Source organism: Equus asinus, chromosome 23, assembly GCF_041296235.1.
Source record: "Equus asinus isolate D_3611 breed Donkey chromosome 23, EquAss-T2T_v2, whole genome shotgun sequence".
Lineage (NCBI taxonomy): Eukaryota > Metazoa > Chordata > Mammalia > Perissodactyla > Equidae > Equus > Equus asinus.
This window is the reverse complement of record NC_091812.1, coordinates 36,942,190-36,969,526: the sequence shown is the minus strand read 5'-3', so window position 1 is coordinate 36,969,526 and position 27,337 is coordinate 36,942,190. Positions and strand designations below refer to the sequence as shown.

The 27,337-nt window shown below is 40.9% G+C and overlaps 1 long non-coding RNA gene across 6 annotated transcripts in view; it reads left to right on the top strand.

Moving 5' to 3' along the window:
- Positions 1-14,514, top strand: part of LOC139041760 (uncharacterized) — a 72,637-nt gene extending 58,123 nt beyond the window's left edge. For all 6 annotated transcript variants that reach the window (XR_011497608.1, XR_011497607.1, XR_011497605.1 and 3 more), the window contains 2 exons: positions 351-429; positions 14,191-14,514. This is a non-coding gene — a long non-coding RNA (uncharacterized lncRNA). The remainder of the gene's footprint in view (positions 1-350; positions 430-14,190) is intronic.
- Positions 14,515-27,337: the final 12,823 nt, after the last annotated feature.

Below are 27,337 nucleotides of genomic sequence, written 5' to 3'. Positions count from 1 at the left end.
TAATTCATTCAGCCACTCTATATCACTTACTTGGTTTTTAAAACAATGTATGTTTCCTGATTATAGAAGAAATACTTGTCTATGGTAGGAATTTTGGCAAAATAAAGAATACTAATAAAGGAAAACATAATTACCCATAATCCTACCATCCAGAGGTAAGCACTGTTAATATTTTGCTGTATTTCTTTTCTGTCTCCTTCATCTATATATTAATTATACATATAGCTGCATACAATTTATCTGTTAAAAGTTGCATCATAATATTAACTCATATTGATAGAGTACTTACTATGTACTAGATCCTATGCCAAGCATTTTGTGTGCATTATTTCATTTAATCTTCATTACAGCCCTATCAAGTATGACTTATATTATTCTCATGTGAAAGATGAGGAAACAGGGCCCAGTGAGTGAAGTTACTTAACTAAGGTAAGTAAGGATAAAAACTCAAGCAAATAAGAGCCCACATTATTAACCCTATGCTATTCTGGTTGTCATTCTGTTCCATTAATACTAGATTTAATTATGTAAATTTAATTTATTAGTGATTAGAAGATTAACTTTTAAAAAACCAATGAGTTATTATCTTTGAAAAAATAATGTGTATTAATGATGGTTCAAAATACATAAATTTAAATTTCTTAGAGTATCTTTTTCCCCTTCCATAAAATGGGACAGGGATTTGTTGCCCATGTGAAATACCCTAAACTGAACTTCATTCTTGTCATTATCCTTATTTCTCATTCCTTCCTTACTGTTCTAAAAGAACTGATTAATTTGTCAGGTGAGAAAGGGAGGAGGGTAAATAATCTTGTTAACCCACAAAGGATTCACATTCAACTTCTCCCTCCACTCACTCCCTCTCATACACTGGTAGAGATACCATCACACACTCATGGGCACTGTATCCATTGCTTTCTTTCTCATTCCGCTCTCCTCTTATTTCCCAAATGGCGTTAATCATGAAATATGCAGAAGCAGTAGTTCTCAGCTGTTGACCTAACAACATCTGACAAAATAATGAGTTCCCTAACAATAAAGGGCAGGTTAAATGTATATAAACATTTTATTGTTTGTTCTGAATGTTATATTTTATCAGTATATAATGTATATTTTCTTCTATCAGTCATTTATGTCTTCTAAAATAATACTCTACTAAAGTATAATTACAAGTTCCACCTCATCTCTATCTAAAAATATTTGTATGGGAAGATGTTATCCAAAATCATTATACACGAGCAATTCATAACCCGCTTTTCCACGTAATAGTTTAGTGACATACATTTTGAAAGGCTGCATAATTCTTTATTTTTTAGATATGTTTATATTATTTGTAAGCATGTAAATTGTATCCATTTTATAAATGAGCTTTGGGGGCACTGCTGCAGAATTTCTTCAAACTATTGTCCTTTGATTTCTGGATTTCCTGTGAAATGTCGACTCTACTGCTCATTACTGAGATAGGAGAATAAATGAGTATCCTAAAGGATATTCTTGCAGTACCTGACTTCAAATGCTGAATAACAAGGTTAATTTATAATAATAAGATTTTATGCTATAACAGGTATGAGATATAAGGTAAGATTGTTAATTTTAGCCCCTTCATTTTGTGGGTGAGGAAGCTGAGTTTATGGCTTGCCTAAGGTCAACAGCTGGAAGTGACGTCTCCTGTGTAGGAACAACCAAATCTCCTTTAATATCTTCAAGTAGAAGGCATTTATTTACTCCACTATTCCCCAAAGGTTTTTGAATTTAGAGAAACTGTCTGGAAGATTGAACATTTCCCTATATCTGTAGTCTCTGAAATGGAGTTGCCCCCTCTCTCCCACAACTTCTGCAACCAGGGGTATGACAGGCAATCCAATGGTCAAAATTTTGAACTACCTTTAGACTTACAGAAAAATTGCAAGAATAGAATAGAGAGTTTCCATATTGTTCCTGTCCCAGCATAACCCACCGTTAACATTGTATATATCATAGTATAATTATTATAACGAGAAAATTAACTTTGGTATAGTACACATATATATCCCCCTCAAGATGGTTCCTCATCCTTCTCAGTACATCAAATCACAGCATTCATGATGCTGTTATGTATTATTATAATGACGTTTGTCTCGATTACCTGGTCAAGATGGTTGCCACCAGGCTTTTTCACTATAAAGTTAGTATCCCAATGGCCAAAGATAGGGCAATTTGAGTAACAAAATAGATAATGATAGTACTAGATCGTAGCCCATAAAATAATATAAATATTCATGAGTTCATAGTGATATAAATAAATAATTGGTAAAACAGATACAATCAATTCTTATTATTTTCAGTAGTTGTGTTCTGTAAAGTCACTGTGAACACTGAGTTAGTGAATACTGAACCATTGCTCCTAGGGGAAATACAGGGTTAGGTTCCTGTGAGCCTCTGGTCAAAGACTTTTTATCAGTTGATCAGTATACATCCTAGTTGTGTTTCTGTTTAAAGACCCCTTATTTAATATATTTTGTCGATTCATTAACATTGAACTCACAGTGAACAGCACTATAACTCATGCCTGAATGAAGTTCATCTAACACTCAGACTCTCTGGAAGGCACATCACAGCCTTCTTGAACTTAGGAACTCTGGACAGCACTTCAGCACTACACTTGGGGGACATTTTAAACAGTGGAATGACCAACAGAAAAGCACAAAAATGTGAAAAATGTGGCACTAAACAGATCAAGAAAAGGACACTGGTTTACAGTATGAGAGCTGAAATGAAAAGGCAGAGCGTTGCCCTTGTCCCTCAGCTGAGAATGTGTCCTTTGGCTGACTCACATTTTTCACTGCTGTACAGATGTCCAGAAATGACCAAGAAAGCACCATGAGTGTGACTTTTGAAGTTACAAATACATTTTAGCAAGTACGTGAATTCTCAAATACATAATCTGCGAACAATAAGGATGGAACATCTATGGAAGAGAAGTGACAGCTCTTCTTTTGGTAGAATTCCAGTTAATAAATGTTAAAAGAATGAAGGACTTAGAAAATTGCCACCAGATAATCCCCATGGTGAGCATTGTTGCATGGATGCTAATTGGGCAAAGGTTTGAGGAACAAAGGTATTTGCATAGTCTCCTAGGATCTCCCCCAAGGCATTTGTTGACCACAGGGGGAAAGATAGTAAGTGTGTATTTATTTCACAGTCCATATTACACCGTTTCTTTATTTTTCTAATACTAGCGTTAGTAGATGCTGACTCCCAGTACATCTGAGTAGTTAGTACGTTCTCAAATTCTTGATGATAAAGGGGCCTCCAGATGTTGATTGTGTTTTTGTATCTAGATAATTAGCTAGTGTCCAGTCAAAACTGTTAATTCATGTATAACTGGAGGAAAGTCCACTTCGAGGTAGACCTGGGACACTATGTAAAATCATCTCAGGTAGAGACTCCCACTGGCTCTTCCGTGTTCCCACTGTGCCCTATTTGAATAGACTAGAAATATCTATTTCACACCAGAGAATTGGTTGTGTACAAATTTGTCTCCTGACAAGGTGTTTCCTGAGTCCAGCGGCTGCCTCCTTCATCTTTATGTCTCTGGTGACAAGCACAGTGACTCACTCAGGGTGGGTGCTCCATAATCATTAATTGGAAATGAGATGGCATGGAATGGGACAGGGCAGAACCCAAGATAGATTCTCCAGGTCCGCTGGGCAACCACTGTCCATGTTTTCCACAGAGGAGTTTTTGTTCTTGCCGTATTTCCAGTTACTAATGTTATCTCCTGCCCATGATGAAAACAAGCATGCCCTTGGTGGTATTTAAAGGTATATGGAAATGAAGGCCTTTGTAGGCACATTTGGGTCAAGGGAATTTTCTTATTCCATGTGTCTTAGCTCAGATATGACCACAGGCTTTACTCAATACTGACCTTTAACCTAAAAAGATGGTAGTGTTTTCTCTAGAGGCCAAACTGATTGAGAGCAGTATTAGGGATTTTATAAAGCAGTTATCTGAAAAAGCTTCCAGTGTCGTGGTTGGTTCTGAGCACTTGGATGTTTTCAGGTTGAACCAAATGTGTTAGTCAGGGGAGCTAACTGACATAACAAACAGCTCCCTAGTTCCAGAGACTTAACATAATACATTTTTTTGTTGCTTGTGAACAGTCCAATGCAGTGTTCCTGGTCGGGCAGTTGTCCCTCAGGCAATGTTTCAGGGACTCAGGCTTCTTCCATCTAGTGGCTCTACCTACCTCCAGGTCCTCGGAATCCTCTCCCCTCAGGTGGTGGGTTTTATGTGCCAGGTCTAGAAGTGGTTTCCTGCCTTCTGCCTACATTCTTCTTCTTTTTTTTTGGTGAGGAAGATTGGCCCTGAGCTAACATCTGTTACCAACCTTCCTTATTTTTGCTTGAGGAAAATTGTCACTGAGCTAACATCTGTGACAGTCTTCCTCTACTTTGTATGTGGGATGCTGCCACAGCATGGCTTGATGAGCAGTGCATAGGTCCATGCCTGGGATCTGAACCCATGAACCCCAGGCTGCTGAAGGAGAGCAGATAAACTTAGCCACTATGCCAACACAGCGGCCCCCCTCTGCCCACATTCTTGTGGACATAAATCAATCATATGTCAACCCCTAAATGCAAGGCATGCTGGGAAATGTCTAACATTGTGTGCCCGGAGGAAAAAGAGAAATTGTTTGGTGAACAACTAGCCAGTCTGCCTCACCAACTCAGGCTGGCATCTCTCCTCTGAATTCTCATGTCATTTGTTTTCCTGTGCTTCTGAAGATACTTAACCTTTCTTCATTGTATTAATTCATGAATTAAACTATTAATAACATAATAGTCGCCCACAACATGCCAGTTGATGCAGTTGTAAAAAAAAGAATCAGGTGCAGATCCCACCCTGGATTTCAATCTAACTCAGCCTTATTTAACTGTCAGAGTATCTGGAAGTCATGAAAAACTTGTATTTAATTCTGTCATCCAAACAGGAAATAATATGATTGCATGACTACCTATCTCCAAAAATACTCTACTTTAAGCTGCTCAGGTCTGCAAATTTTGCCCCAAATATTTATTTGCTTCTCATTCATTTGTTCATATTTTGCCTTTTTATAGTCTTATTGGAAACAAGCAGAGGCAGATATCCAAGATTTAAGGGAAATGCAAAAGCAAAACCCTTTTTCTCTAAGTTTAATTAGCCTTGAAAATTTGGAAAAGGTTATTATTTAACCTCATTAGAGAATTAGATTTTTTTCCTTATTTTTGAGGAAGATTAGCCCTGAGCTAACATCTGCCGCCAATCCTCCTCTTTTTGCTGAGGAAGATTGACCCTAGGCAAACATCTGTGTCCATCTTCCTCTACTTTATGTGTGGGATGCCTGCCACAGCACGGCTTGATAAGCAGTGCATGGGTCTGTGCCCAGGATCTGGGTCGGTGAACCCTGGGCTGCCAATGCAGAGCATGTGAACTCAACCAGCATGCCACCAGGCTGGCCCCGAGAATTAGAGTTTTGAGAACCACTGGTCTAATCTCCAGTTATTTGTGGATATGATATTCCTCTTCTGTTAGCATGTAAGCAATTTGAATTTAGGGACCTGTGTGACATAAAACCTTTTTTTTCTACTTCTTCAATTCTATCTTTAGTCACCTAACTGATCAAATCATCTTTTAAAAAAATTATTGTGTAATTTTTAAATGTAGTTAATGCAAAAAAGGTTGAAAATATAGGTAAGCAAAGAGACAAAAATTAGAAATGTTCCTTTTCTTACTTCTCAGAGATAAACCTGTTAAGGTTATATGTGCATCTCCAGTCTTTTTTCTGTATGTGTGTGTATGTGTGAATATGACTACAGTAATTGTAACCTTTTACAATAATGGGATCATACTAAGCATATAGTTATAGCTAAAAAATTCATTGATTAACATATCCATCCTTATATTGGACATGTTTTACTAGAATTTCATTGCAAGCATACTAAGAGTAAATGAACCAATAGATTAAAAAGCAATACCTAGTGGCTGGCCCCATGGCCGAGTGGTTAAGTTCTCACGCTCTGCTTCTGCGCCCCAGGGTTTTGCCAGTTTGGATCCTGGGTGCAGACATGGCACCACTCATCAGGCCACATTGAGGCAGTGTCCCACATGCCACAACTAGAAGGACCCACAACTAAAAAAAAAAAATATGCAACTACGTACCAGGGGGGGCTTTGGGGAGAAAAATTAAAAAAAAATAAGAACTAAACATTAAAAAAAAAAAGCAATAAGCAATACCTATAAAAACTGACATGTGTATGTAAAATGGGATAACAGAGGGGAGGTAGCATAGAATTGAGGAGAAGAGCTGCGGGCATTTTGGTTCTGAAATAGTATAGCATGGTGGCTCAGTGCTCAGACCTGGGTTTAAATTCAAAGTCAATAGACTAATCCTAATCATGATGTAGGTTATTTTGTATGGACCAAATAGTTGTATTTGGGTCAATAGTTCTAGCACTTCTTTGTGATATATATGCAACACCAGCGTCCATGTATCTTAGCTTTACAGTTACTAACTGCTAGGTTTCCTTATTTGTAAAGTGAGCAGGATGCTAGTATCGACCCCATAGGTTGAGGCTTACGTGAGTCAATACATATAGAGTGCCTGGTATATAGTAATGTCAATAACTGTTAGCTATCATGACAGTATATATTAAGATCAGTAGGTGGTAGTCTCTCTTTATAAGTAGACTTTAAGTCAGTGATTCTCACCCAGGAGTGATTGCCCCCACCCCATTCCCCAGGAGACATTTGGCAATGTCTGGAGACATTTTTGGATGTCCCCACTGGTGGAGATGGTGCTACTGGGATACGCTGGCTGGAGGCTAGGGATGCTGCTCAACATCCTGCAGTGCACAGGACAGCCCCCTGCAGCAGAGAATTATCCTGCCCCAAATCCGGTAGTGTTGAGGTTGAGAAGCCCTGCTTTAAAGGAATGTCTATGCTGAACTGTCACAGATGGAAGGGGGAATTTGCCACCAAAGTCACACAGGAAGTAACGTAGCCTCTCCGATTATGAATTTACATGTCTGGGAAAGAGGTTAATCGTACCAGATTCACCTGGGTTTTGTGGACGTTAAATGAAAGACTGTATTTAACTGTTTTGTAAACTAATGTCCTATGCAAGTATAGGTTAGTTCTAAATGATTTTCCTCAACCTTTTAAGTTTCTCTCATTATTTCTCCACTAAAGTGCCTTTTTAGATTTTTTTTCTTAATTGCTTTCTCGCACCAAGAAATTTTAATCCTACAGGTATGCCATATATCTGTTTGTGCAGTTGGACAGGATTGAGGTTTGGAGGGCCACAAACCACTGTGAGATCTAAGATTATTTTTGCCCCACAACAACCACTTTTCTCCCACTTGGGGCAATATCACCATCATCGAGAATGAATAAATAAAAATGGAATGAATTCTGAAAGTAAAAAGTGGGTTTTTTATGTTGTTTTAATTACTGATTAAATTAAAAGGAGCTTAATATCACTTGATTTGGGATCATATTGAGACAGCAATAGAAAACTCAAAAATACTGCTATTGATTTAAAATACCTATAGGGGCCGGCCAGGTGGCGCAGCGGTTAAGTGCACATGTTTGGCTTCAGCGGCTTGGGGTTCACCTGTTTGGATCCTGGGTGCGGACATGGCACCACTTGGCAAGCCATGCTGTGGCAGGTGTCCCACATATAAAGTAGAGGAAGATGGGCACAGATGTTAGCTCAGGGCCAGTCTTCCTCAGCAAAAAGAGGAGGATTGGCAGCAGATGTTAGCTCAGGGCTAATCGTCTTCAAAAAATAAAAAAATAAAAATAAAAATAAAAATACCTATAGCCTACATAAGGCTCAAATGCCTATAACACTTTAAATGAGCAGTAATGCCCATACAAATGAATGGAGATTTGGTGAAATCTGAAAATGCAAAATTAAAATCTGGCAGAGGACAAAAACGTGAGAAACTGAGGAGATAAAAGTTTTCTAGGGAGGCATCTAATCTGAATTTAAGTTTATCGTGAAAAGGAGACATAAAAGAAAGATTTGAGTGGCAAAAGAATGGAAGGGAAATTGTGCTGGATAAGGAAGCTGGAAGAAATAATGTTCACTTTTCTTTTTGTAGGTGAAGGTTACTGCAATCACTAGGTAGCTTTTTCCTGCTTTGTTTGAAAAGGAAGGATTAAGCACAACTTAATGTGCAAAGTGGGAAGCACGTCATGCGTTGGGGAACGTGGGAAGCTTGGGGCCTCTAGGTTGGCTATCTGGTGATCAAGCCGTAGGTCTGGAAGGAATCTGTATGTCGCCTGGCCTGTTTTGATCTGTTCCCTTTGTTCCTCAATCCCCTGCCTCTCATTTGTAAATCCTCAGCAGAAGGCTCCTGTCTGAGTTTTCAGCCTTATCTCTTACCACATCGTCTACAGACCTTTTCTTGTCAGCTCTGTCTCCCAGCCTCCCAGCAGTTCTTGCGGGTTCCCACTTCCTTACTTTTGCTTGTAACCGATACTTCTATTTGGACTGCCTTCTCAGTGTTTCACTTTCCACCTTCATATCTTTATTCCTGTTAATTCCTACTTCCCCGTGCTGACATTGAGATGTAGGTATGAGCCTCACTTTACAGGTAAGGCTCAGAGAGGTATGTGACTCCCCTGAGGTCACACAGCTGGTATGACTAGACTCTACGTGTACTCTCTACCCTTGTGGTCTGGGCCTATCTAGCAACTTGACTGACACATTGTAGATCTTCAACTGACATTTTTCTCTACTGATGAGTGTGGAGATAGATACCTTTTACCTTGATGATGGATGAATGATGGTAAATAGGAATACTAAAGTTGTCTGCATTATAAATTTTATATTTTATTTCCTGCTCGTTTGTTAGCATCTGACAGCAACTGAAAATAAAACTTTGAATCTTTGCCTTTCTATCTGCAAATATTTTGCTATTGTCCAACATGAGAGCTGACTATTGACTCCACAGTATGAATATCTTGCATGTTGGTTCTCTACAGTACACCATGTGTTTTTAGGTATGTGCTGTAGGTAAGTGACCACGTATAGAGGCCAAGGTGTTCACAGGCAGTGCTGGGTGTTACACTCCTTGAAGGTAGAATTTGCTGTATTTATTTTTGTGTCCATGAGCTTAGCCTCTCCCTGGAACAAGGTTGGTACTTAACACATGTTTGTTGAGGCAAAGGAACTATTGTTTCCCTACTCTATATGGGGTGTCTGCCAAGTCCATAATAATTCTGCCTTCTCTGGGAACTCAGAATTGGCATTGGCTATTTCTTCCCTGAATTCCCACACGCACCCATCCCCAGCCATAGTTAGCTGACCGGGGTTGAACACCTGACCGTAGCTGGGCCAAATTCCCCTCCTTGAGATTTGGAATTGAGACACTGAGTGACTGAGGGTCAGTCTCTGTGGCTAAACCCAGAACATATAAATACAGGAACTATTACAGAGCCATCTTGTAGCTTGAAGATTGGAGAAAGCTAGAATTCTAAGATGAAAGACTGGGGCTGGCCCCGTGGCTGAGTGGTTAAGTTCACACGCTCCACTTCGGTGGCCCAGGGTTTCACCTGTTTGCATCCTGGGCATGGACCTAACACTGTGCCCATCACGCTCATCAGGCCATGCTGAGGCAGCGTACCACATAGCACATCTAGAAGGACCTACAACTAGAATATACAACTGTATAATGGGGGGATTTGGGGAGAAGAAGAAGAAACAAACAAAGATTGGCAACAGATGTTAGCTCAGGGCCAATCTTAAAAAAAAAAGATGAAAGACTGAAGCCACCATATAAAGAAGAGCAGAAAGAATGTGGAGAGAAATTCCTGAAGGATTCCAGCCCCTTCCTAAGTCTTGGTTGCATTTCTTCATTTGATTCCATGAGACATCCTTGTGTTCTCATAATAAATTGTTTTGTGTTAAAGTTGGTTTCAATTATTTGTAACTAAAAATTTCCCACCACTATATCAAAATTTCAGGATTCTCATTTCAATGAAGGAAATTATATTAAGCAGAGAAATATATAAGAGGGAGAGACCAAATGTAGTTTAAAAATTATAAACAGAAATCATTTGGGACTCATATATTTAAAATAGATTTGGGCGGATTGGTAGAATAATGCTGAGGGGGCTCTGTGTATTGTTAGTTTTGAAGTAATAGGGAATTTTTCTTCAAGATGAAGTAGGAGTATGAAGAGAGAAAAACTAAAATCCATAGACAATAGTCAATGATAAAGCAAAGGACCAAATAGTTAAAATCAGATACATAGGAAATCTACAAGTCATTCCTCAATGCTTCCTAAACTTCAGTCCTCATGTCCAATCCATGGCCAAATCCTGTCTATTTCCCCACCTAACAATCTCTTGAGTCTGTCTCCATCCACACTAAGTGGCCATTACTTCTCATGAAGACTCCCACAGTGGCTTTCTGTAAGTGGACTTCTGGCAGCCATTCTTGCCACCCATGTTTTTCCACACTGTGACTAGAGTGGTCTTCTAAAAATGCCCAGTTGATCCTGTCACCCCTTCCAGGTGAGACTTGTAGTGGTTTCCTTTTGCCCTTCCCCATAAAGCCCTGTAAGGTCCAGCCGCTGTCCACCTGTCCAGCCTCATGGGTACCACACGTCCCTGTCTATGCTCCTGCCATGGGCTTCCTTTCAGCTCCTTGCCTTTCCAGGCTCCCTCCACAATGGGGCTTTTGCACACGTTGTTGCCTCTACTGGAACATTCTTTTCTGCTACCTTTACCCAGCTTTCCTTGGCTTCCCTGACTAGAGCAGTCATTCCTAATGAAGCGCTGTGTACCCATCCTTTCTACCATTTGTCATAGTAGCAGTTTTACTTTTTTCCCCCATTATTCAGTTGTCTCTCTATGCTACTGGACTGTAAGCTTCACAAGGCCAGGAAATCTCTTCTTTGGACTACTGTTCTAGTCCTAGCCTCTAACAGATGATCAACAAACACTTATTGAATGAATAAACCTGTGGAAAGGTAAAAGAAATAAAAAACAAGCAAATAAACCCCACACAAAGCCTCCTTCTACTTTCATACCCTTTTTCAAAGGTTGGGATTATATAATATTGAGTTGTTTTTAACTCACAGTTTCTCTTAGGTACTAGGCTGTTCATGAATAATATTAATAGTGTTAAAATCCCTTTTACATGTAGAGATATAAGGTTATCAGTAGATAAAATAAAATTACTGCTAGTAGGACTCCTAGGTCAACCCACAAAGGCCTGTTTAACCATAGTGTCTCTAAAACAGTAGGCTTTTTTTTTTTTAAAGATTTTATTTATTTTTCCTTTTTTCTCCCCAAAGCCCCCCATGGTACATAGTTGTATATTCTTAGTTGTGGGTCCTTCTAGTTGTGGCATGTGGGACGCTGCCTCAGCATGGTTTGATGAGCAGTGCCATGTCCACGCCCAGGATTCGAACCAACGAAACACTGGGCTGCCTGCAGCGAAGCGCGCGAACTTAACCACTCGGCCACAGGGCCAGCCCCTCTAAAACAGTAGTTTTAAGCCTTGAAATCTACTAAGCCCCCATGAGCCTTGCGAGGGATGTGGGGGATATGAGAGAAAGAGGACTCCAAATACTAGTGGAGGAAAGATGCTCTGAGATGCATGTTCTGAGGTATACCATTCTTATGGTGAGCGTGAAATGGCAGATGGGGATGGGGGGGGGAGCCTTAGGGACCATTTGAGGGAACAAGTTGCTCCTAAGCCAGTTGATGTGCTGGGCGAGGATAGATCCCTTTCCTTTCCCTCTGCATATGTCCCTTTTGAAAGTATGTATCCTGAAGCAGAAGACACAGCTTATCCTGCTGGAGGAAGACCTTTCTTTTGTCTAGAGTATAGAGGTAGCTGTACTTTGGGCTAGAATTTCTACGTAACATTCCACCCCGAGAGAAAGAGGCCGAAAGGAGCTTCTAAAGGTAGAAGGATGGGTACAGAGGCCTTCTTAGAGCAGGGGAGTGAAGTCAATTTGTGGAGTGATGAGAGACAGTGATTGCTAGAGAGAAGGGTGGATGGTACTCAGGAAATGAGAAGGCAGAAAGGGAGAGAAGAGCATGCGCAGGTTACTTGCCTGAGAATGAAGGACATGAACGTTCTTCTATTTCAATGACCAGATGTTCTGACAAATATTCCCAGAGCTCATAGCTCATTAGAAGTGCCAGTTACTGCAGCCAAACCTTTCTAGAGATTATCAGTTTTATTTTAGAAAGAGCAATCTGCCTGCAAAGTTAAGAAAAATCTAAAATCCAGAAAATATCAAATTATATAAACAATTACCTTGCAATACATTGTTTTCATGAAATGAGATGATACACAGTGCTCTGAAAAAGCTTTTTTGTTAAAATTCCAGCAAAGAGGATTCCCTGAAGTTAAACCCCACGTTTTTTCCAAAGAGTTTTACAAATGCCATCCATGCAGTAAGAAGCACAGGAATTCTGATGAGAACATACTTTTCAGGAATTTATCAGCCCCTTCCCTTTCACTCAGGAGGTGGCCTCTTATTCATACCTGTTGGATGTAACCAGTGAAGCGAATACTTGAAACCAATTTCCTGGTTTGAGAAGAGGTTATTGATTCTCACAGCATGTATATACCTGGAAAATTTTATTGTTTAACTCTGCATGTGATGGTTCTTGCCTCACACTACTTTAAGTCAGGTAGACTGGGTGAGGTATACAGATCCTCGTGGCTTTATTGAAGTCTTCAGAGGAGTTAAAAAATGTTTAATAAGTCTGAATGTTGCCTTGAGTTTAAAATACTGTATGTGCATCTCAGAAAATGTCTGAGTAGGTGAGGGATATTTTTTGTAAGCATGTGCTTTATTTTCAGAGAGGAAGTTGAGAGAGAAATTTTCTGAGGTCTACCATTCTGCTGATGAGCATGAGATGGCAGATGGGGATGGAGGGGAGCCTTAGGGACCATTGAGGGAACAAGCTGCTCATAAGCCAGTTGATATGATGGGCTAGTACTTTGCCTAGTACCAAGAAGACCATGGAGGTGATTGATAAAACATCAAATTAAATGATTATATTTCTAGATCTTATTTTAAATGATCACTGCTTAACCTATTGGTGATTTATTATTTTCAGAATTGCAAAACTCCATCCGTGTATTATTCATATCATATTAGCATTTATTGGTCCTATGACCTAAATTTGTATTCTTCATATAAAAGGGAGCATCACTGATGGAAAGGAGAAACAGGGTATGGTGTCAGGCATGCACCACTCCCTGACAGATCTTGTGCATTTGTATTATTTTTCTCTAAGTAATAAAAGTTCAATTGAATAATTAATGTTCAACTCATTGGGTGGATGAAAATGAACAAAAACTTGGCATGTTTGTAGTTAACACCTCTTCTGGGTGTTGTTTAAGAGTACGTGTAACCTGGTGAATGTTTCCCCTCAGATCCTAGAAATATGTTCCAACCCCACTCCAACCCTCTTCCTCTTTTTCCCTTAGAAATATTATTATTGGCCCAGGGAAGATTCATTCCGGCAGGAAGTCTGCCATTTTGAACCACTTTGAGCAGGTTTTGTACTGAAGGGAAGTGATTTTTTGTTCTCAATCATCATTCATACGATGACCATTATGAGCAAGTTGGCTGATAAATCCATGGCCACAGGGGAGGATTTTAGTTTGTGACAAGGAAAATCTATTTCTCCTTCATGGGGGGAGACATCTCTGGCCCTTACCTGGGTGGGCTTTTGGTGGGAGATAGGCCTTTTTGGTATTTGTTGAGTTGAACTGAGAGGCCTTTCTACTATAGCATTGTGTTTGTTTTTTGGTTTTTTTTTTAAAGATTTTATTTTTTTTCCTTTTTCTCCCCAAAGCCCCCAGGTACACAGTTGTATATTCTTAGTTGTGAGTCCCTCTAGTTGTGGCATGTGGGACGCTGCCTCAGCGTGGCTTGATGAGCAGTGCCATGTCCACGCCCAGGATTCGAACTGATGAAACACTGGGCCGCCTGCAGCGGAGCGCGCGAACTCAACCACTCGGCCACGGGGCCAGCCCCCTATAGCATTGTGTTTTAGAAATAAAACTCCCTGTGTCCTCATTTGGGTTGGGCAATTGATGGAGAAAAGAATCAAGTTAATATTTTTCTCAAACATCTGCATTTTGGGCTTTAATTTTTTTTTAACTAATGACTTTTTCCCTTTCAGTCCCCATGGTTGATACAGAAGACTGTCATATGAACCAGTGAGAGTAACTGAAATCAAAAAAAAGGCTCCAGCATCTCGGTAAAAACATGCCACAAGGGACGAGAAGGAGAAGTTTCAACCAGCAGGCCAAGAGACCAGAGACAAGCCATGTGTGGACAAGGTTGCAGTGTGGGAAATATTTAATTCCCTGTGGTGATTGTTGACACATGGAGCTTGTGAAGCACAGAGCCCCAACTTATGGATCTTGTGTTATAATTTTTCAAATACTTCACAGCAGCCGCACTAGCCATACAACTAACACAAATAAATCGTTATATTTCTAAACTGTTATACACTTTGTCAATTAGCAGCTTAGGGTTCCTTCTGAATTTCTTGGGAAAACCTCCAGAGAGTCAGCAGTTCTCAAGGTGTGAGATTCATCTTCTGTAGCTATTAGGGTCCCCTTGGGATGCACCCTCTAGTCTAGAACAGGTCACCTGGAACTGAAAGTCTTCTGAGACACAAGAACGGGGAGCAGTTAGGACTGTGAAGGAAGATGCGGAGAAAACTTCTCTCTGCTCGAGAGATGAACCAAATTTAAAGGGGTGATGAGAACACTGGCAGAATGATATTTTTTCAGTATATTTTTTTATATTAAGTGATTTCCCCATCTGGTAGCTGCTCTTGCCTCTGCCTCCTTCCCAACCCCATTCGGGCATCATTTCTTATATCAGGGTAAAAAACCAGTTTCACCAGAGAACAGGAAAAAAAAAGGCTTTTGATTTTCTTAAGTCAAGACCCGAAGGGCACTTGGCACAGAAACTCTAAGATGACTTGGAGTGAGGCTTCTAGGCTCTAGTGGAACATAAAATTTTCCGGCTGTGCTGGCGGGGAGGGGAGGAGGAGGGAAGGGAAAGCTAAGGGGGAGTGAGGAAGCAGAGAGAGCTCTTAGGTGCTGGTGGGCCCTCTCTCTTCTGAGAAAAAGGCTCTGTGCCCTGCTCCCCAGAGGGGAAGGTGGTGGATACAGAAATCCCAGATGGCTTGGGTTATCATCACTTCCCAGCAGGGCCCAACGAGACTGCGAAACTCCAGAACAGAAAGGGCCGAGTGGTTTCTAAGGAACGGAGAGTCTGAGCCATCCTTAGAGAGCCATCCCAGCACAGCATGTGGGCACAGGTTAGGATGAGTCCTCTGCTCAGAAATGCCACCAGAGTAGCAACAAAGGACCCATGGCTTTCGATTGGCATCTGAAGTGGGGGCAGTCTTGTGAGACTGAGCCCTTCACTTGTGGGTTCTGACCCCAACTCCAGGTAGATAGTGTCAGAATTGAATTGAATTCCAGGACACCCAGTTGGTGTCAGAGAATTGGTTGGTGGGGAAAAAACCCCCACACATTTGGGGTCAGAAGTATTTTGAGTAAAAAGAATTCAGACCTTCTGAGGGCTTCCCTATTTTCCAAAGCACAATTCAAATTTCACTTGTTCACAGGACCTCTCAGTTTTTATTATCTTCTCCATCCTCGTGCTCCTTTAGCACTTCACGCATTCCTTACAGCCCTTTATCAAAGTCAGCCTGGACTGCAGGGTTTTGGTTTAGTGTCAGCTGCTGGGTGTGAACCCCAGAAGTATTCTGGGTTGTGTCCTCACAGCCCCTGCCGTGAAGGCACCTCCTAGGCTGGCAGGGATTTCGGCGCCTGGTATGTAATAAAGCCTGAATGTATATTTGTCAAACTAAATTGAATTTAAAATTTTTAAAGACACAGTTAGTGAAACATAGGCAGATCCTTGAAATAATGTTTAATTGGGCATGTCTCTGATTCTGTCACTGTTTTTCTTCCTTTCCCCCAACTCTATGTTTCAGATTTTTTCAAACATACAAAACAATTTAAAGAATCATTCAGTGAATATTCATATAACCGCCATCTAACTTCCTGGCATACACTTTATTATATATGTGTGTCTACATATATTTATATATTATTTATGTATCTCTCCATCTATCCATCCATCAATCCACATTATTTTTTCCTCACTGCCTTTCAAATACAATCAATGGTTGAGAGATCGTCAACTTTGGAATCAGATCTGGGATTAATTCCTAGATTCAGCCCTTATTTGTCGTATGGCCTTGGGGGTGTTGCTTAGCCTGCATCTATTTCCCCTCTGTAAATGGGGGATGGACAATGAAGCCGACTTCACAGGTGGTGGTGAGGATTAAATGACATAATGTAGATGAAGGGCCTGGCATGTAGTGTGTGTTCACTACATGGTAGCAAGAGAAAAAGTACAGCATAAGTATTTATTTCAGCCATCAGCACTGATTTGCAATGATTTGTACTTCTGGTGTTCCTGCTTCCAGCCTCTGCTTTAGGCCCAGAAGGAAAAGAAATTCATAGGAGACAATGAGTCTCAGACTCTTTCTTGGTTATGAGCAAGAGTTCCCTGGATCTAAGAGGTAAGTAAGAGTGATCTGGGCTTTGGTGTAGAAACTGTGTTCTGAATTCTCCAGTGCACTTAAAAGGCCATAGAGGGGCCGGCCCCGTGGCCGAGTGGTTGAGTTCGCGTGCTCTGCTTTGGCGGCCCAGGGTTTCGCCGGTTGGGATCCTGGGTGCAGACATGGCATTGCACATTAGGCCATGCTGAGGCGGCAGCCCACATGCCACAATTAGAAGGACCTACAACTAAAAATATGCAACTATGTACCAGGGGGCTTTGGGGAGAAAAAGGAAAAATAAAATCTTTTTTTAAAAAAAAGGCCATAGAGCTAACAGTAGAAATCATCAATTATCTGCTTGTACCCAGATAAGATGGGGGATCTCAATGCTTCTCTAAAATGTAGAAGAACCTTTTTGCTAAAGATGGAAGTGATTAGGAGAGAATGTCCGGGCTGAGCCCTCTGGTGCAGGGATTTTGCATGTTTTCTGAGTGTAGGCCTCGTTAGTACATCCTTCAACTCTAAGGCTATAGAAGATCCCCAAATCAGGGTACCAGAATTATGCCCAGATCAACTAATGGGCCTAGAAAGCTGTGGCTGGAGGTTGGAGGATGAGATCGTCTTCACTGTGGCCTCCGGCCAGGCAGCATTTGGGATTGTTGGCAAGTTGGAAAAAGAAACTCTCATCCTTTGTTTCCTGCATGTGCCCTCACCATGCCCATCCCCAAGCCCTATCATTGCAATGTCCATCACACTCCTTAGTTTAATCATGCTGAGTACAAGATGGTGTGAATATTGTGGTTTGAATGAATAAAACTGTGGTTCATCCCCATGAATTGTTTTCTGCTGAACACTCAGAGTTGAGGCCTCTTGATTTCAAATCTGTGTTAGTGTGTGTCAATAGAGTTGTCCGTGCATGAACTGGAAAACACCCACTGTCCTTCTCTTCCTAATGGTTTACAACCTAGATGATATATCACATCAATCTGTGGATCTGTTTTAAAAATACAATCGCCTGCTTCCCCCCAGTTCCACCCCCAACCCAGAAAGTCTGAGATAATGGGTCTCGGGATAGCGCAGTGGAATCTACATGTTAAAAATATCTACAAATTACTTTACTTCATAGCCAGAGCTAGGAGCTACCTCTTTACTGTAAAGCTGTGTAGCTCTTCTTAAGAAAAATAGTGAGAGTTGAGCATGTCTACTTTTGACATGCAAAATCTTGGTTGACCTTTTCATTTTTGCATTCTTTTCTACCAGTTGATGGGCATAAAATGGAAACCTAGCTGAAATGAAAAGATGAAGAATACTTCCAAAGTAGAGAAGGTTGGGTGTAAAATAGAATAAGGACACCCCGGCAGAGTTCTTGAGGAGACGCTCAGCTAAAGTGAAGAAGAGCTAATAGAGGTTATCCCAGCCACCTAGGACGGCAGTGCTGGGGGTTGTCGGGTTGAGGGCATAAGCCAGGCCAGGAGGCAGACAGGCAGATTGAGTTACTGTATTTTGTCAATTCTAAAACATCCATACTTCACTTTTTTTTTTTTTAAAGATTTTATTTTTTTTCCTTTTTCTCCCCAAAGCCCCCCGGTACATAGTGGCATGTTCTTAGTTGTGGGTCCTTCTAGTTGGGGCATGTGGGACGCTGCCTCAGCATGGTTTGATGAGCAGTGCCATGTCCGCGCCCAGGATTCGAACTGACGAAACACTGGGCCGCCTGCAGCGGAGCGCGCGAACTTAACCACTCGGCCACGGGGCCAGCCCCCATACTTCACATTTTAATTTCCCGGGCATCTGTTGGCTGGGTGCCAATTGGGTTGCAGTTGTCATTGCCCATGCAGAACAAATTTTGTTATTCATGGTGGCAAAATTCAACGACTTCAGTTCCTCAAAGTTTCAGTCAGCAAGTAATTCAAGAACTATTTGAAGAAAGAATAAAATCTTGGTTGTTGTCTGAAAACCTACTGTTGTCATTTGCTAGTTAGATGCAAAAAGCAACAACATCCCAGCCTTTGGATCAAGTGTTAGTTGCTGGGAAGGAAATTCCAGAGATCATAGCGGAATGCTATTTAAAGAAATACTGCATTCTCAATGCTCTTGATCACACAGACACTAATATCAGGTGAAAAATGGCAACAAACATGCCAATTCTGAGTTGAAAAGTGACCCAGGAGAGTTGGAATCTAAACATGAAGAAGTTTGGGGTATAGTTTAATTGGCAGCATTCTTTTTCTCTGTTAATGCTACATAATGGTGATACATCTTATAACTGATGGTCTCTGAGATTCAGTGTAATAAGGTATTTGTGATGGTCTTTACAAAGGAGAATATTGAAGAAAAGTCTGCTGGAAAAAAGCATACGTAAAACTGTAGAAGGGACCAGGAATCACAGATCTGTGCATGTCTGACTTCCATAAAGGAAGTGCTTTCTGAGAAGAGACAGAAGAACCATCATACATGTAAACAATAATAATATTTTTAAAGAAAAGCAGGTGGGTTTCATTATAAGAAATTATTCCTATTTCACTGGAATTTTTTGATGGAGGCAAGTGACAGGAACTGATGGGTGTACTCAGGTAGACTTTCCAAGTCTTTCGCAGTTGGAGGTCCGTTGTTTGTTCCCCTCCTCTTGGGCTGGAGTAGCCCTGAGAAGCAGTCATTTTCCCTCTACTGGAAACCTCATAGCAGAATACCTCAAGACTCATAACGCACAAGTCTCATTCCTCTTCCACATGCTGCCCTTTGAATATGTCAAAATAGCTTCCACATAAACCTCACACTGCTCTTCCTCAGGCTAGACATCTCTTTCTCCAAAGATTTGTCATAATCCATTTCTTCAAGGCCTTCCCATTCTTGAGTCTGTCCTCTGACACCTCCAATTTGTCTAAAGTCGTTATAACTAGGTAACACAGGTCCCAGTTTTCCAGGAATCTTAGTTTATGCCTATTTTCCAGGCTTAATTACTACCTGCAAACCCTTTCATTCTAAAAAGTGTCCTGATTAGAATAATATCATATATGGTCAACCTACTTACAACTGAACTAAATGCAATCTCTAAGGGTGGACTGACTAGTAAAAATTAGAGTGGGGCTCTCACCGTCCTGGGTCTCGGTACTTTAGAGTTGAACAGATGCCTTAGTGACTTGGCCATACATCACACCACTGCCTCACGTTAACCTTGTGGCTGACTGCAGTCCTCAAGTCTTTGCCACAAAGCCACGTCTTCCCTTGTAGTACTGATTCTGGTGGTTCTATGGCATTAGTTCCTACTAAATTTCGTGACATTAGAATTCAACCCATTGTCCAATCTGTGAAGAACGCTCATCCAAAATGCTGCCTTATTCCTTTCAACTTCCTGCTATAAGAAGATATAATCTTGTTTTCTGTATCATTCTCCCAGTTCTTGATTAAAAATGTTGCCTAGGAGAGTCTTGTGGCATATCACCTCTTTTCAGTTTGACTTCCATTCACATCCTGGGAGTCATTTAACATCATAAACTCACTTAACTGTAGCATCTTCCCGGCCGTGTATTTCTGCCTGTCATATCATAATATCTTGGGAGACCTTGGAAAATGCCTGTTGAAACTGTAGATGACTAACGTAGAGTGTCTTTTCCTGATCTATGCATCTAGATCTTGGACCAAAAAACAGGAAAGAAAAAACAGAGCTAAGCCTAATGTGAATTCTTAGTGCACTCCTTTTTAGGCCCTGTGGGGCCTTGGAAATGTATTGACTGACACACAGGATAGGTCAGTGCTCAATGAATATTTGTTGATCCAAGCATGATTTTTCATTGAAAAACAATTGGGAGATCTTGCTCATGACTCTTGCTGTGAAAAAAGCCTATTTCCTTACACCTGCCAAGGACATCTGCTTTGGGAAGTCCCACACACAGTTTAGGTCCACACCAGAGTATGAATTAACTATTTGCTAATCATGTAAATATTTTTGCTGAAACAAAAACATGATTGAGGCTGCAAGTGTGAACCGAATGCAGAAAGTGCCAGCTCTTTAATGTAAGCAATTAATTAGGCATCATCTTTACATCTGGTGATAGGTCCCAGGGTGTTAATCAAATCAAATATCACCAGTTGCCGAAAGGACAGGCTGTTTCAGCAAGGATTCCCTGCGCTGAAGGGGAGAGGGAGGTGGCATTGAAAAGGATTTCCTGAGGCTCCAGTGGCTAAGGACACCTCTGGAGGAATTGTGGGAAACTGCTTTGTAGGCACATCCATAACAGATCAGATAGATACTGTCTTGAGTCAGCTGAAGTGATAGAAACAGCCCAGATTTGGAAGCCAGAGCTGGATTCAACTCTTGGTGCTGCTTCTTTCTAGCCTTGGAAAATCACGTCATCTGTCTGAGCCTTAGTTTCTTCAGCTTTAAAATGGAGATGACAACACCTACCTTGTAGGGCTTTTGTAAGGGTAAGAGACTCTGTAGATGGCACCCAGGGCCATGACCTGCCCGTGGGAAGGATTCTGTATGGCAGTTGGGGTGGTCGTGTTGGTGGTGGTTGATGATTGATGGGTTCTGGTCCCTACTCTCCTGCTGATATGTCCCTCTTCGAACTTGGACATGCCCTTAACTTGTTAGAGTTTGCTTCTCTCCATCTCTGAAAAGGCAGAAGTGGACTAGATGGTATTCTACGGCTAAGTCCCCATCATTCTATGACAGGGATGAGGACTAGGGCAATTTTGTGATAAGCAGAGTGAGACATGGGAAAAGTACCCTGATACGTGGGAGGGTAGTCTGGCCAGCAAGGGTGATGTCTCACAGGGTGTTCATTTCCCCAACTCCAACCCCACAGCAGGCTGGAGGCCTCCTGAAATGAGCAATCACTCGAGTCCTCACCACCACACCTGCTTGGCTGCTATTGCAGGCAGGGGCTCGTGGTGGAGCATGTCTGTGCAGGGTAGGGAGACACTCAGCACCACAAGCAGGGTGCCTGGAAGGAAAAAGGAAATTTTGGAAGGTGGAGAGGGCTTGTCCTGAATTATTGGGATATTTCAAATAACATTCATTTTTTCTTTTCCTTTTTTTTCTTACTGTAAATTAATGCATGGTTGATGCAGAGAGCTATGAACACACAATAGTTTAAAACTGCCACCTTTAACATTCTATATATGTCCTTCCAGTCATTTATATGTAAAACGAAAATGACCTCACATTATCACCCTATCTTATATGTACTTTTCTAAATATTTTCCTCTTCTTCCTAGTTGCTGTTGGAAGTTTTGCTGATTTCTGTTAATAGTGATGTCTTGGTTATTCAAGAGAGGTCTCCAAAATAGGATGCTTGCCCCTGGGGCATATGCAAGGCAATCTATCAGGGAGCAGCAAGAAAATTTTAGAATTTCGGTTTATATTTTTACCTCTTCTTTTTAAAACTTTGTTTGTATGTGTGTGTTTATTTCATAACATGTAAAAATATGTCTGGAGGGAGGCAGTCCAGAGCTGGGATGTGGCTCAACGGTACCATCAGAGACTGAAGCTCTTTCCAACTTCCTACCCTTCCACCTTATGTACAGGCCTTCATCCTCAGGCGTGAAGCCTCATGTTTACAAGATGGCTGCTATAGGGGGCCGGCCCATGGCCAAGTGGTTAAGTTTCTGTGCTCCGCTTTGATGGCCTGGGGTACGCGGGTTGGGATCCTGCGCACAGACCCACACACTGCTCATCAAGCCTTGCTGTGGCAGCATGCCACGTGGAGGAAGTAGAAGGACTTACAACTAGGATCTACAACTGCGTACTTGCACTTTGGGGAGAAAAAAAAAAAAGAGGAAGATTGGCAAGAGATGTTAGCTCAGGGCCAATTTTCCTCACCACGCCCAAACCCCCCAAAAAAAGGTGGCTGCTGTGCATCTATGCTTTACATCCACATTCCAGACAGGAATAATGGGAAAGAATGAAGAGCAAAGGGTTTTCTCCTAATGAGACTTTGCTTTTTATTCAAGAAAGGATGTTTTCCTTCTCATTGGTCAAACAAAGGAAGTCGGGAAGTTGAAAATTTTAGCTTTTCAGAAAGCCTCTGTAGTGAAGGAAGTCAAGGGCATGGGGAATTGAGAAGGATTTGGGGGTAGACAATCCCTAGAGTCTACCACATTCCCCTTTCCAGAGAAATGTATGCCTGTGTGCACACACACACGCGCAACTTTGCCAGGTGGTTTTGGGGGGTTTATCTTATAAGTGGGCGTGGAAGGGAAGACACTCTATAGGGCCAAGCTAAGAATGAGTGCTGATTGGAATGGATGCTCTGCTCAGCCCAAAGCCAGGGAGCATGAGATACATAAGAGGGGGAGGAGAGAGTGAAAATACAAGAATGTGAGGAGTGGCAGATAGAGAAAGCAGAGCGGCCTTGAAGGTTATAGGTAGCAGATATTGAAATAACAGTAAAGAAGAAATACAATGTCAAAGAGAGGAAAGAAAAGATGAAGCAATAGTACAATGGGGAAAAGATAAACGGTCATTTAGGTATCTGAAGCTTAAGGGAGTGCACCCCGCGGAAGGACCAGAAGTCAGCTCTCTGATGAGGGTTGCGGCCGGCGTTGGTGGTGGTGGAAGAGGACACCATTTAGTGAAGAGTTGGGCCACGTCCCATTAGTGTCTGTAGAGTCACAGGACACTGAGGAACTTAAAGGGATTCTCTAAAAGACTTGGTAACTTGGAGATTTGAAGTCTGATAGAGAGTAGCCAGCAAGATAAGCTCAGTTTGGTAAAATGCTGTAACATGGTGTTGCATTAATTATCGTAAATAATTTCTGGGGGAGTTTATGATGGCAACTTGCAGCTAGTTCCCTACAGATTTGTAACTGATTACAATATTTGGGATTATACAAGTTGCTGATAACCTACAAGCAGCAAAATAATTAGCATCATCTCTGAAACTATCCTACATAACCTATGACAAACTTTCCCCAGTTGCAAAACTTATAGAGCCCTCCAGTATCTTTGGTCCATTGTAAACTGCAGAAACAGAAGGTTTTTAAGAACAACACAGATGTTTGAGCCACATGTATTTTCTTCTAGGGCACTTGGTGATGTCAGAGGAGGACATCACGTTGGAAAATAAGTTAAAAAAAACAAAAGGAAATCATGAAGCTGAAGAAGAATTCACTGAATTTTCCAGGGGAGGAAAAACCTGATTTCTTGAACACTGCCTATATCCTGAATGGTTTCCAAAAAATGACACAGTAATTAATTTTTATAAAGCATTCCAAGTGTCACACAGCAAGTTTTGATGCTTCCAAGTGCCCAAAGAGATAAGAAATTTAAACGAGTTTAAGATTTTTACTGTATCTGACCTGGAGGACCACCTAAAGTAAAATTTTGCTCATTTGGAATGCAAAGTAAATAGTGGTTTTAAGACTTAGCTTCTGGAGTCAGATCACCTAGGTTGGGATGCTGGCTCCATCATTTATCAGTTTTATGATTTGGGAGCAAGTTATTTCACTGCTCTGCCTTCATTTCCTCATCCATAAAGTGGGGATAACCACTTCATGTGATGGTTTTCAGAATTAAATGAGATAATCTATACAAAGCTTACCACAGGGCATGGCAGAAGAAATGTTCCAGAACATTCCAGAAACACATGGATAGATAAGCAACATTTTTTTTCTGATTAGTTCCACATTTTTTTCTTTTTAATTTTCACATCAGTACCATGAGTTTACCTAAGGATGAGGAATCACTTTTATTGCTAGCTCACTCCGAAAAATAGCATTAATTCCTGATAAGGCATTTATCATCTTTTTTACAGGTGTCAAAATGATATAATATTTAAGAGTGGTCAGACTTCTGAGTTTCAGTCTTTGCTTATTGGCTCCAAGACTTTGAAAAGTTACTTAACCTCTTTAGGCCTCAGTGGCCTTATTTGTAAAATGGGGATTCTGTGTAGTGTAAGTTATTTAATAAAGTGCTCACATCAGTGCCAGGCACGTAGAAGGTGCTGAAGGCTGCCACTGTTATTGACTCACACTTGTAACCGAGCATTTTGATTGATTAAGGAAATGGAATTAAGAGCTGATATCACAAAATGGTTTTCTTCATCTTGTAGCTGATAATTCCAGACTTATAATATTCAAGACGAAATTTTGAAGGATGCCTAGGTCAGAATTTTTTTTTCCATAGCCAAACATTAAAAACAGAGTGAGGGTCTATTCAGATAGAGATGGAAAACACATGGCCTGTCCCACCTGCCATCAGAACCAGGGCAGACATTACTAATCCATCATAGCACATTTACCTACTGGGTTCATGTTCAGCCCCTGAATTTTTCTCAACGGAATACTCTATGCAACCATTGTCAATTTGATTGGTGTTATGTGAAATCAAACTTATTTTCCATCCTTGTTCCAGTATCATGTCTTCAGAAGTGTTATTTCCCTGGAGGATAAACAATTTATAAGTTTTCTAGTGAACGCCTTCAACTGAAATTCCAATCAAACTCTTAAATGTTAAGAGATAGTGCTCCCTCAAACCATTGACTAAGCAGGCTGAGGTATAAAAAAGAGGGGAAAAGTTGACTGGTATTACCCATGATCTATTGTTTGTGCTGCTTTGGAAGATGCTGCTAAGGACGATGACATTGATAGCTGCCATTAAAAAGAAAGATTTGCTAGGGTCTGAGGAAATCATGTGGAATATGGCTACTTTTGCCATTGACACGGTAAATAATTTTCTGGCAAGACAGCCAGTTCACATTGTCTAGTGCATCATACAGGTGGGTATCTTTCATTTTATCTTGAGAGAAAGATGCAAATGACTAAATGTGAAGATGTTTCCTAGATGTTGATTGGCATATGAGGCTGCTAGGGCTGCCGTAACAAAATACCAGACTGAGTGGCTTAAACAAAAGAAATTTATTTTTCCCAGTTTTGGAGGCTGGAAGTCTGAGATCAAGGTGATGGCAGATTGGTTTCTCCTGAGGCCTCTCTTCTTGACATTCAAATGGCTGCTTTCTTGCTGTGTCCTCACCTGGCCCTTTTTGTGTATGTGTGCCCCCTGCTTGGTGTCTCTCTCTTATTATAAGGATACAAGCCATGTTGGATTAGTGCCCCACACTTATGACCTCATCTAACTCTACCTTCCTAAAGGCCACATCTCCGTACAGTCACATTGGGGGTTAGGGCTTCAACACATGCATTTCGGGGGAGGCACAATTTCATAACGATTGGTTTGCACCCATTTAACTCTGGGTTCTATAGCATCTTATAACCCCAGCATTTGTTACTTATACGCATTAACACATGACCCTAGTTCTGCAAGAAAGGATAGTTGTGCTGGTTATGCACTGTTTAAAAAGACAAAGAAATGTGTACTCACTTTAAAAAATTTCCATCTTCTGCAAACCAATAAGACAGATACCTCAGTGGAAAAGAGGCGAAGATATGAGAGTCGAAGTTGACAGAAAGGGAAAATACAAAAAGCTGACGAGTATGAAGAGATGCTCAATCTCATTAGTTAACAGAAAAATGCAAGATAAATTAACAATGAGATATCACTTTGCATGTACTAGGCTGGCAAAATTAGGATGATGCCAAATGTTGGTGGGGATGTAGGACCATGGGAACCCTCATGCACTGCTGATGGGAATGTAAACTGGTGTAGAAATTCTGCAGAGGACTCTGGTAGTAATAGCAAGTTAGGTCTATGTATACTTCCCGACCTAGCTAGTCCACTCCTGGATATGTACTAGGAAGGAATTCTGACTGAGTTGTTAAGGGTCCCGTTTGAGTAAGAGGATGAGACATCTCAGCTTTCCTGGGACAGTTAAAGTGTCCTTCTTGTCCGGTGGAATTATTAATAGCACCCTTTTCATTGTCAAAAGTGTTCACCCTTTGTATCAGGATTGTCATCACAGCATATTTGTGGGGGTCGGGAGTTGGAGGCGGTTTGGCGGGTGAAGAGGCAAAATGTGTTGGATTCATGCAATTCAGTAGAGAGAACTAACAGACTACATGTACACAGAGCATAATATAAGGGTCTTAAGAACATACTGCTGAATGAGAAAAGAAACAAACTGAGATTTATAACAATATTTGTATACTGTTAAGAACCATGCTTGTAAAACTGTGTGTTTTATAAGAACACATACTAACAAAAAGATGTACACTAAGCACATTGGAATGGTTGCCTTGAAGCAGGTGAGGAATATGAGTAGGACAAAGGGAAAAAAAAGAAAGAAAATGAGAGGGTCTTGTTAGACCAAAGGTGATAATGAACCATTGAGAAGTAAGATCAACTCAGGCCTCAGTATCTGAAATCAGAAAGGAAAAGTTTCATCAAAATAGATAAAATTGAAGGATTTGTTTATGTGTTCCAAAAAAAAATTATAGCTTTCTTGAGAAACTGGCATTTATTTATTTTGTTTGCTTATTCTCTGAGGTTCTAAAAGGCTGCCTACATAAGTATCTTAAATAGGACAAAATAAACATAAAAATAATTGAATGAGGAAAGAAGAACAGAGAGAATATAGAACTAAGAAAGATAAGTCAAAGTCAGATGTGAGGTTAATATCTAAAATTCACACCATAAGTTCTTATAGATTTGCTAGAAATGGGTCTCAGATTTGGCACTAACCTTCCCCAAGAAAGAGATGCCCTCCCTTTACGTGATCTACATTATTTGTAATAACAGCCGCCACACCACTCCAAGTGCTAAGCAGCAGCCCACTATTTCCCATTCCGAGATCAGGGAGAGCTTCCCCCATGGGCTCTCATAAGGAGGGCACTGTGT